This window comes from Chrysochloris asiatica, unplaced genomic scaffold (genome assembly GCF_000296735.1).
Source record: "Chrysochloris asiatica unplaced genomic scaffold, ChrAsi1.0 scaffold00020, whole genome shotgun sequence".
NCBI lineage: Eukaryota > Metazoa > Chordata > Mammalia > Afrosoricida > Chrysochloridae > Chrysochloris > Chrysochloris asiatica.
In genome coordinates this window covers 1,882,662-1,892,888 of record NW_006408538.1, presented here as the reverse complement: position 1 = coordinate 1,892,888, position 10,227 = coordinate 1,882,662, and positions in this window count along the sequence as shown.

The following is a 10,227-nucleotide window of genomic DNA, read 5'->3' as shown; positions in this document are numbered from 1 at the left end:
CAAGGAAAACAGTAGCAGCACACACACAAAAGCAAAATGATTGCAATCAATTCATACTTTATCAATAATTGCACGGAACATCAATGGATTAAATGCACTAGTCAAGAGAGTGAGTAGTGGAATGGATAATAGAACAGGATCTTCAATATGTTGTCAACAATTGACATACCTTACACACAAACAAAAAGGTAAAAATGAAAAGATGAGAAGAAATATATCAAGTTAGTTACAATAAAAACAAGCAGGAGTGACAATATTAGCTCTGATTAAAATACACTTTAATGCAAAACCCAGCATAAGAGAAAAAGAAGGACATTATCTCATGATTAAAGGGTAAATCGAGCACGAGTACTTAGCCATAATATATATCTATGCTCCCAGTGAGAGAGCCTCAAAATACATAAATCAAACCCTAGTAGAATTGAAGAAAAAAATCTACAACTCTACAATATTAGTGGGAGATTTTAATACACTGCTTTCCAAAAAGGACAGAACAACCAGAAAGAAACTCAACAAAGATACAGAAGAACTAAACAACACAATCAATCAACTTGATCTCATAGATTTGTACAGAGCGTTCAACCCAACAAAAGTATAATAACACATTCTTTTTAGGTGCACATGGAACATTCTCCTGAATATACCATGTGTTAGGCCACAAAGCAAGTCTTTATAAATTTTAAAACTTCAAAATACTACCAAGCATCTTCTCAGATTGCAATGGTATAAAATTAGAAATCAACAATAGGAAAATTAAGGAAATAAAATCAAATACATGGAAACTGAATAACACACTTCTTAAAAGCTACTGAGTAATAGAACAAATAAAAAATTAAATAGATATAATTCCTAGAAACAAGTGAAGATGAAAACACAACATGCCAAAGCCTTTAGGATACTGCAAAAGCAGTGCTGAGAGGGCAATTTATAGCAATAAATGTACACATCTGAACGAAAAAAGAGCCAAAGAGAATAAAGAACACAATATGTCCAACAGTTAGAAAAAGATCAGCAAGGTGAGCCTACAGTCACCAGAATAGAAGAAATAATAAAGATTAGAACATAAATAAATGAATTTTAAAAACAGAAAAACTATAGAAAGAATCAACAAGAAAAGAAGCTGGTTCTTTGAAAGGATTAATAAAATCAACAAACCACTGGCAAATCTAACAAAAGAAAAGATGGAGAACACTCAAATAACACACATAAGGAACCTTATGGGTGATATTACAACAGAGCAAACAGAAATAAAAAGTATAATAACAGGACACTATGAAGAGTTGTAGTCCAATAAATTTGAAAATCTAGAGGAAATGGATACATTTTTAGAAAAACATCATCAACGTTCATGATCTTTAGTCATTGTTATTGTTACATAAACTAACACAGAGTGAAGTAGAAAACTTGAACAGACCTATAACAAAAGAAGAAATTGAACAGGACATTTAAAAACTCCCAGTGAAAAAAAGTCCAGGCCCAGATGGATTTTCTGGTGAACATTCAGAGAAGAGTTGACACCAATTTTACTCAAACTATTCCAAAATATAAAAAAGAATGGATAACTTCCAAATACATTTTATGAAGTGAGACTAACCCTCATACTAAAACCAGGCAAGGATGTCAGTGAAAAAGAAAATTATAGACCAATATCTCTTATGACCATAGATGCAAAAAGTCTCAACAAAATACTAGCCAGCAGAATTCAGCAACATATCAAATAATAATAATAATAAAGATAATAATAATCATGACCAAGTAGGATTCATTCTTTGAAATGGTTCAGTATTTGAAAAACAAACAACATAATTTAGTATATAAATGAAAAAAATAGAATGAATCACATGAATATATCAATTGATGTAGAAAAGGCATTTGACAAAATCCTACATCCATTCTTGATAAAACACTCAACAAAGTAGGAAGTGAAGGCAAATTCCTCAACATAATTAGCAGCGTGTGGCGCTGTGGGTTAATGCACCAGACTGCAAAGCCTTTTGAACTGTAAGGTCAGTGGTTCAAGCTCACCAGCTGCTCCTTGAAAACCCTATACATGGTCGTATGGGTCAGAATTGACTCGACGGCACTTGACAACAACAACAACAATACAAATACAACAGCCTGAATTGCTCTCAATGGAGAGACAATTAAAGGAACTAGGAACTAGACAAGGATGCCCTTTATCACAACTCCTATTTAGTATTTTGTTGGAAGTCTTAGACAGAGCTATAAGATAAGATAGGGAAATTAAAGTCATCCAAATTGGCAAAGAAGAAGTAAAATTCTCTCTAATTGCAGATGATATGATCCTATACATAGACAATCCCAAAGACTCAGTAAGAAAATTATTGGAAATCCTTGAAGGATTCAGCAATGTGTCAGGGTGTAAGATCAATATGCAAAAATCAGTTGGGTTACCCTATACTAATAAAGATAACTCTGAAAAGGAAATTAGGAAAACAAAACCATTTACATTAGCCGCTCAAAAGATGAAATACTTAGGAATAAATCTAGCTAGAGAAGCAAAAGACATATACAAAGAAAACTATAAAATACTTCAAGAAACCAAATGATATTTACAAAAATGGAAGAATATACCATTCTCAGAGATTGTTGTTGTTGTTAGGTGCCATCAAGTCGGTAACGACTCTTAGCGACCTTATGCACAGCAGATTGAAGCACTGCCCGATCCTGGGCCAACCTCACTACTGTTGCCACGCTTGAGTCCATCAATGCTGCCACTTGGCCAATCCATCTCGTTGGGGGTCTTCCTCTTTTTCTCTGACCCTCCACCTTACCAAACATGATTTCCTTCTCCAGCGACTGGTCCCTCCTGACTATATGTCCGAAGTATGAGAGACGAAGTTTGGTCATCTTAGCCTCCAAGGAGCACTATGGCTGTACTAAGAAGACTTAATTTAAGATTGTGAAAATGTCAGTAGTACCCAAAGCAATCTATTGACATAATACAATCCCAATCCAGATTCCAAGATCATTCTTTAAAGAGATGAAAAAAAAATGATCACGAACTTTATATGGAGAGGAAAGAGACCTCAGATAAGCAAAGCACTGCTTATTAAGAACAAACTTGGAGGCTTCTCACTCCCTGATCTAAAGACTACTCACAACCACAGTGGGTCAGAACAGCCTGGTACTGGTACAATGAAAAATACATATATCAATGGAACAGAATTGAGAAGCCAGAAGTAAATCCATCCACATAAAGTCAACTGATCTTTGACAAAGGGCCAAAGCACATTAAATGAAGACGAGATAGTGTCTTCAACACTTGGTGCTGGAAAAACTGGAAATTCATTTGCAGAAGAGTGAAACAAGACCCATAACTTATACCACATACAAAACCAAACTCAACCTAGATTAAAGACCTAAGTGTAAAACTCAGAACTATAAAGATCATCAGTGAAAAACTAAGGACAAGCTTAGGAGTTCCAATACATGTCATACATACATACACTATCAACCTTTACAAAAAACTCACGAGTAGTAGAAGACAAAATAGATGATTGGGATCTCCTAAAAATTAGAAATTCATGTGCATCAAAAGATTTTGTCAAAAGAGTAAAATGTAAGCCCATAGCCTGCGGGGGGGCAAGGGGGGGGCGGGAATTTTTAAATGACATATCAGACAAGGGACTGATATCTAGAATTTATAGAAAACAATAACATTTCTATAAGAAAAAGACTAACAACCCAATTTTGGGGGAAAAATAGGCACAGGACAGGAATAGACACTTCACCAAGGAAGATATCTAGGCAGCTAATATATGTATGAATGCACATATTATTAGCCATTGTTGTTAAGTGCTGTGGAGTCTAGTCAGTTCCAACTCATAGCGCCTAAATGCAAATCAAAACAACAATGAGATATCATCTCACACCAACATTAACAGCAAAACTCAAAAAATCAGAAAATAACAAATGCTGATGAGGGTATGGAGACTATAAAATGGTTCAACCACTCTGGAGAATGGTATGTTGATTCCTCAGAGAATTAGAATTAGAAATAGCTTATGACCCAGCAATCCCTCTACTTGGGACATATCCACAAGAAATACGAGCCAGGACATGAGTAAACATATTCATGCTGATGTTCATCACAGCACTATTCACAATAGCAAAAAAGATGGAGATAGCCTAAGTGCTCACCAATGGAAGAATGGATAAACCAACTTTGGTACATAGACACAACAGAACACTATGTTGAAGAATAGCAATGAATCTGTGAAACACCTCATAACATGGATGAAACACATGGGCATTATGCTGAGTGAAATTAGTCAATCACAAAAGGGCAAAACTTGTATGAGACCACTATTGGAAAAGCTTAAGAAAAAGTTTCTAGATGGAAAGAAACATTCTTTAATGGTTACCAGGGGTGGGAGGATGGGGAGAGTGATTCAGGGGCTAGAGGGCAGATGCACGTTAGCTTGAATGACAGGGAGGGTGGCAGAGGAATAAAAAGATAGTTAAAGACACAGGGAGGTATGCATGGGCTAAAGGACATAGATATAAATACTAGTATATACACAACCCTGCAACAACAGTGTTTTAGGCATAGATACTTGGGTTGAGACATAGAGCAAATGGGTAGGGAAGGAAAATATACAAGAAGAGGGAGGTTGGCAACATGTACCTAAGAACACTAGAGAGAAGGGATGGAAAGTTGGGTGGAAGGGAACTAGGAGACACAGGGAGGAAGCTGGTTAACTGTTGTTTTATGGAGAGGACCCCAGGCAGACCAACCCAGGTGCAATGCAACTGTCAAAACCTATGAAAATTACTTACCTCTCCATGCCTTCATTTTAATAACTATAAAATTTTGTGTTAATTTCACCCCTCACTAATTGTGAAGATGAAGTGAAATGACATATTTTAAAGTGCCTAGTCCATTGCCTGCCACAATTGAGGGCTGCAATGCATGTTGGCTCCTGTTTCTTTAGACTCTGTACTGTATTTCTTAACCCCAAGGGCAGTTTGAAGAGAAACAGCTTGCGTTGAAGAGAAGTGAGTGATTGCAAGGAGTGAACAGGGTTAATTAACTGTTCCTAAGAAACACATTCCTGAAAAGATGTATATTGATTAAACCATTCAAAATACATAGAGTCACTTTTAAATAGACCAAGGGAAGGCAGTTTTGTGCCAAATTATCTCCTTGTGTATCTGTCTAGAATTTCGTAGACACCCGAACTTAATTTTCACTACATTCTCTCATGCTATCAAAGATATTGTTGTTGTTGCGAAGTGCTGTTGAGTTGGTTCTGACACATAGCGATTTCCAAGGAGCATCTGGTGAGTTTGAACTGGCAACCTTGCAGTTCAAACTGCCCTTGCAGCCCAGTGCATTATCCTGCAGCACCACACCAGGACTATTAAGGCCTGATAACTCTACTTGCAAAGACAATGCCATAAGGACAGCTTAAAATATAACACTAACCACAATAACAAAAATGTTGCCTGTGATACCTTTCCTTGTGAAAATATTGTATTTCACTATGTCTTGGGTCTCTGGGAGATTCAGAGCACCAGGCAGGCCTTTGTCTCCAAAGATGAAAGAGAAAGAAAGATTAAGAATACCCAATGGACAGAAACTCATCTGGAAATCCTGGGGAGGGGAATATTCCCTCTGAATATAGGGACAGAGCAGTTTGTTTGGTTTTAGGATGTTTTTCACATGGCCCATTTCTTGGGGGGATAACACAAAGAAACCACCCTTACTATAAAGTATGACTCCTTCTACCTAGTCCTTGAAAATCTCAGGAATAGTTTACCTGAAAACTCCCTGAGAGCCAGGACACATTGTCTCTATCTTGGTAGACTTTGATACCCTGCATCTTTAATAAAGGTTTATTAAATGAATAAATCCTTTAATGTAGCTGAATATACATCAGTAGCATTATTCCCCCAGTTGCCTGTTCAGAGACTGAGAGAGAGGGGGTTTAACTAAATAGACTGAAAACTCCGAGGGCCTGCGCCAAGTTGAATGTGTTCAATGTCACATAATCCAGAGTTTAACTGGGTACCTGAAGTAGGGTATGTACTTGTTTAACATTTGGTATGCGAATGCATGAAAACAGCCCTACCCCTAGTTCTGTCCTTAGAGCTTAGAAGAGTAAGAAGAGTTTTCATTAGGAGGGATGGGCTGTCTTGGGCTTCCAGCAATTCCGATAACCCACGAGAAGCCAAAAGCCAATTCCACCTCCCTTCTCAGCCATTTGCAAGAGGTTGTAAATCGCCCTTTTAACTTGGGTCGGGGGCAGCAGCTGTGCCCCTACGCCCCCTGCGGGGACCCCCGGAGACAAGTCACAGGAGGAAGGTAATCCAGAGGGGGGAGCTCGCCAGCACGTGCAGCGCCCAGGAGAGGAGGAGGCTGGGCTAACGCAGCCCTTAGTCAGCAGCTGGGCTCGATTTTGAAACAAAAGCCAATGTCCTCCCTCGGAGTCCGCAGCCGGTCAGCTTCTGGGGGAAGAAAGCCATGCTGCCCTGCCGGTTAGTGGCCCAACTTACTTTTCCAGAACCTGGGACAAAAGAGCCAGCGGATGTGCGGGAATGGGTGGGATGGTGGAGGACGGCACAGATCACTCTGACCCTCCGCTCCGGGCAGCTTGGGAGAAGGGCTGGGGTCTCCATGCTCTGCGTACGTTTGTGTGGAGCTATTGGTCTCTAAGCCCCTGCTCCCAGCCCCCAGTCTGCGTAAAGCTGAGGCACCTTTGCAACCCTCGCCCCAGTGCACAGACACACCAGGCCCTGGTTTCATGAATGAAATCCAATCGTGTGGATATAAATAGCCACGAAGGCTGCTAACGTCACAGTGCGAGAGGCGGCCGCCACCGCGGCGGAGCTAGGTGCCGGGAGCTCGGTTCCGCCCGACTGCCCCGCCTGGGAGCGGGGTGGGGGCAGGAGGCGAAGGGGAGGGCTGGGGGTTGGAAAGGGGCGAGCCCCTCTCGCCCAGGTCCCGGCAGAGCAGCCGCAGCGCTGGGGAGCCCACAAGGCGAGGCAGTGCCATGCTGCCTTTGTGCAAAGTTGGGCGGCGGGCTGTGCGCCGCGCGCAGGGGCCCCGCACACCCGCGACCGCGCGCAGTCGTGGCTGCTGCTGAGTGGCGGGAGGCCCCCTGCTCCCCCCAGCCCTTGAAGGCGGAGAGAGCTCGCGTCTCGCTCGGCTTCAGGGTAGGTTCTGTGTCGTGAGTGCGCTGTGGTATGAAACTTCTCTGAGCACCCGCCGCGCAGCCCCCACCGCCCCGGCCCGGGCGGGTGGCATGTGAGGCCCCGGGACGGAGCCACGCGGCCAGCAGCGTCCCGAGAGTGAGTTGTGGGACCGAGCTGTGCGGTGTCCTGACCCTTCTGCGTGGCCTGAGACACCCCACACCAGAGGCAGGCAGATTTCTAGGAGCGCCCACACAGCCGCACCCCTAACTTGGAGCTGAGAAAATGTACAACAGGCACCCTTAGCAGGCTGGGCGCCCAGGGCGGACTTAATGCCGCGCCTGTAAGAGGGCTTTTTTCCTTCGAAGGACAGTGGTGGGGAGCCGCAGAACCTGAAAAGGAAGATATGCTAGCCCGTCTGGCGCTTGCACACCATGAGAGTTGACTGGTCAGCCCACAGTTTGGCGCCTCTCCGCCCTCCCCCGTGTCTGTTGAGTCTGTTGTGAGTTGCTGTGACAACAGCAGGAGCCGCCATGAGGGGCTTGGAAAACACCTTAGCTTGTCTCTGTGTGCTTCGCTTTGGAGAGAACAATGGGGGAGGGGTGTGTGTGCAGACTAGGTTATCCACCCTCAACCACTCCTGCAATAAAAAGCAATGGAAGGAAGGCACAACTATGCAAAAATGTATCATTAGATTGCTCTGCCTTTTCTATCCTCAGCAGTATCAAACATCTCAACTGAGGAACAGTGTCAATATTTAGACTTGGACAAGCCAGAAAGTTAGAAGGGAGTGCCAAGTGCAGGGTTTTGACTTGGCTTTGCACGTCAGCACACAAGCTGTGTCTTTGGAGCTGACGATACACATTTGCTGAAGGGTGGTTGGGAAGTGTTGAGGAAGTGGAGGGGGTGGGATGCATAGAGGTTGATATATACACAGGGCACCCAGTCTTAGGTAGGTCAAGGAAAGTGAGATGAGAAGAGTCATCCTGACTTTGAACTCACCCCAGCCTGTGCTATTCATGAGCTGTGTTGGACCCCAGCCAGATGCTCAGCTTGAATTTTCACTTCTTTGGGACTCCCCTAGGCCCAGTGGGGGCTAAACTACACAATCTGCACTGCGCTGCATCCTCTCTAAACCACATGAACAGTACTGTTCTATTAAGATAGCAGTAGTTTTCATCTTGGTATAATGCACTCACTCCCACATCAAAGTCAATAGGTTGTGTTTGATTTAGGAAGTTTTTTGTGGTTTTTGTTTTGTTAAGTGTGTTTACAAGCACTCTTTAGAAATTTGGAAATATATTTCATTTCTAATAACTGCAGCCTAAGAGCCACTGGTTTCTAGAAAATAAACACCTTCAGTATAAATATCTGCAGATTGCTCCACAGGTGGAGTGGACAATAAATGATTATGTTAAACAAGAGTTTCTCTGAGATTCTTGGGGTCACATGGCTATATTAGTGGGGAAAGGATTTAACTAGTTCATCTCATTGGAGAGGCTTTGGAAAAATCATTAGGAAACTACAAAGTCGTGATCAGTATTCATCTAAACTTCCCTATGTTGTTGCTAAGTGCCATCAAGTTTGTCCTTACTTATAGCAACCGTGTATAGGGTTGAGAAGTGGCTGGTGAGTTTGAACCACTGACCTTTCAGTTTAAGCTGGCCTGGTGGTTGAGTGCTTATCCTCCGGCACCACACCAGGACTTCCCTGTAACATCTCATTTTCCCAGATTTGAAAACAGTATAAATTTGGTTGTGTAGGGATGGGATTGAGAACAGAGATGGCAATAGAAACACATGTAGTTTGATGTTGCTGTTGGTAAGTGCCGGTGAGTCAGTTCCAACTCTTAGTGACCCTGTGTAGGGTTTCCAAGGAGCAGCTGGTGAGTTTAAACTGCCGACCTTGAGGTTATTGGCTCTGTAATACAATTTATCAACTATGTTGTTGTTAAGTACCATGGAATCGGTTCCGACCCATAGTGACCCTGTACAGCATTTCCGAGGCTGTAAATCTTTACGGGAGCAGAAATCCTCATCTTTCTCCCTTGGAACAGCTGGTAGTTTCGAACTGCAGACCTTGAGGTTAGCAGTCCAATTCATAACCACTATGCTACTAGAGCAGCTATATAGTTTATTTGAAAAGTTTATAGTTCGATGTTATTGATTCTGTAATACAACTTATCAACTATATAGTGTAGTAAGAAAAGCCAGTATTGTTTGGTTCTTCAGTTATGATTAAACCAAAAAAACAAAAACAAAAAACAATAGCAATGCTGTCAGATAAATCCTGACTCATGGTGACCCTGTGTGTATCGAAGTAGAATGGTGATACATAGAGTTTTCAATTGCTGTGACCTTTCAAAAGTACATTGTCAGCCCTTTCTTTTGAGGAAAATCTGGGTGGATTGGAACTTCCAACCTTTCTGTTAGTATGCAAATGCTTAACCATTTGTGACACCCAAGAACTCTCTTTAGTTATGATAATAATATCAAAAAGTGCTCCTTTGTAGCAATAGCATATCCGTGTCTATGGCTCTGTATTGTCAAATGTCTGTAAGATTTTATTGTTCTCATCCTTTGGTTTTCAGCCAAGTGCTTTTTTTCTTTTATTTTTTTTTTTAAAAAATCATCCCAAATGCTCTGAAATACATTTTCACAAATGCTACAAAATGTTACTGAGCTATTTCAGGATGTATTTGACCCAAAGAAATGCCACTTTAACACAGGCAGTTTGCAAAACTAAAGTAGATTCTGCTCTTCTGGGAGTGGTGGTGAAGAAAACTGTATATGCATGCTGAGAATTGTCATGGCTGCCCACGTGCTCCTGGCAGACAACAGGCTTTAGAAAGTGTCTCACTTTTATGCAGGTAAGTCCACCTGTGAGCAGGGGTTCTGTTCTTCACTTGCAGCAATTCTGGTCTGTGTGTGTGTGTGTTCCTTGACCATCAAGTGATGATGCCCTATGTCTAATTCTGTGCATGCATTGCAGAACAGATTTCTTAGTAATTTGTCTTAAAAGAATATGTCTTCAACATTTGCTTTATGGACCCAATTAGGAACACTACAA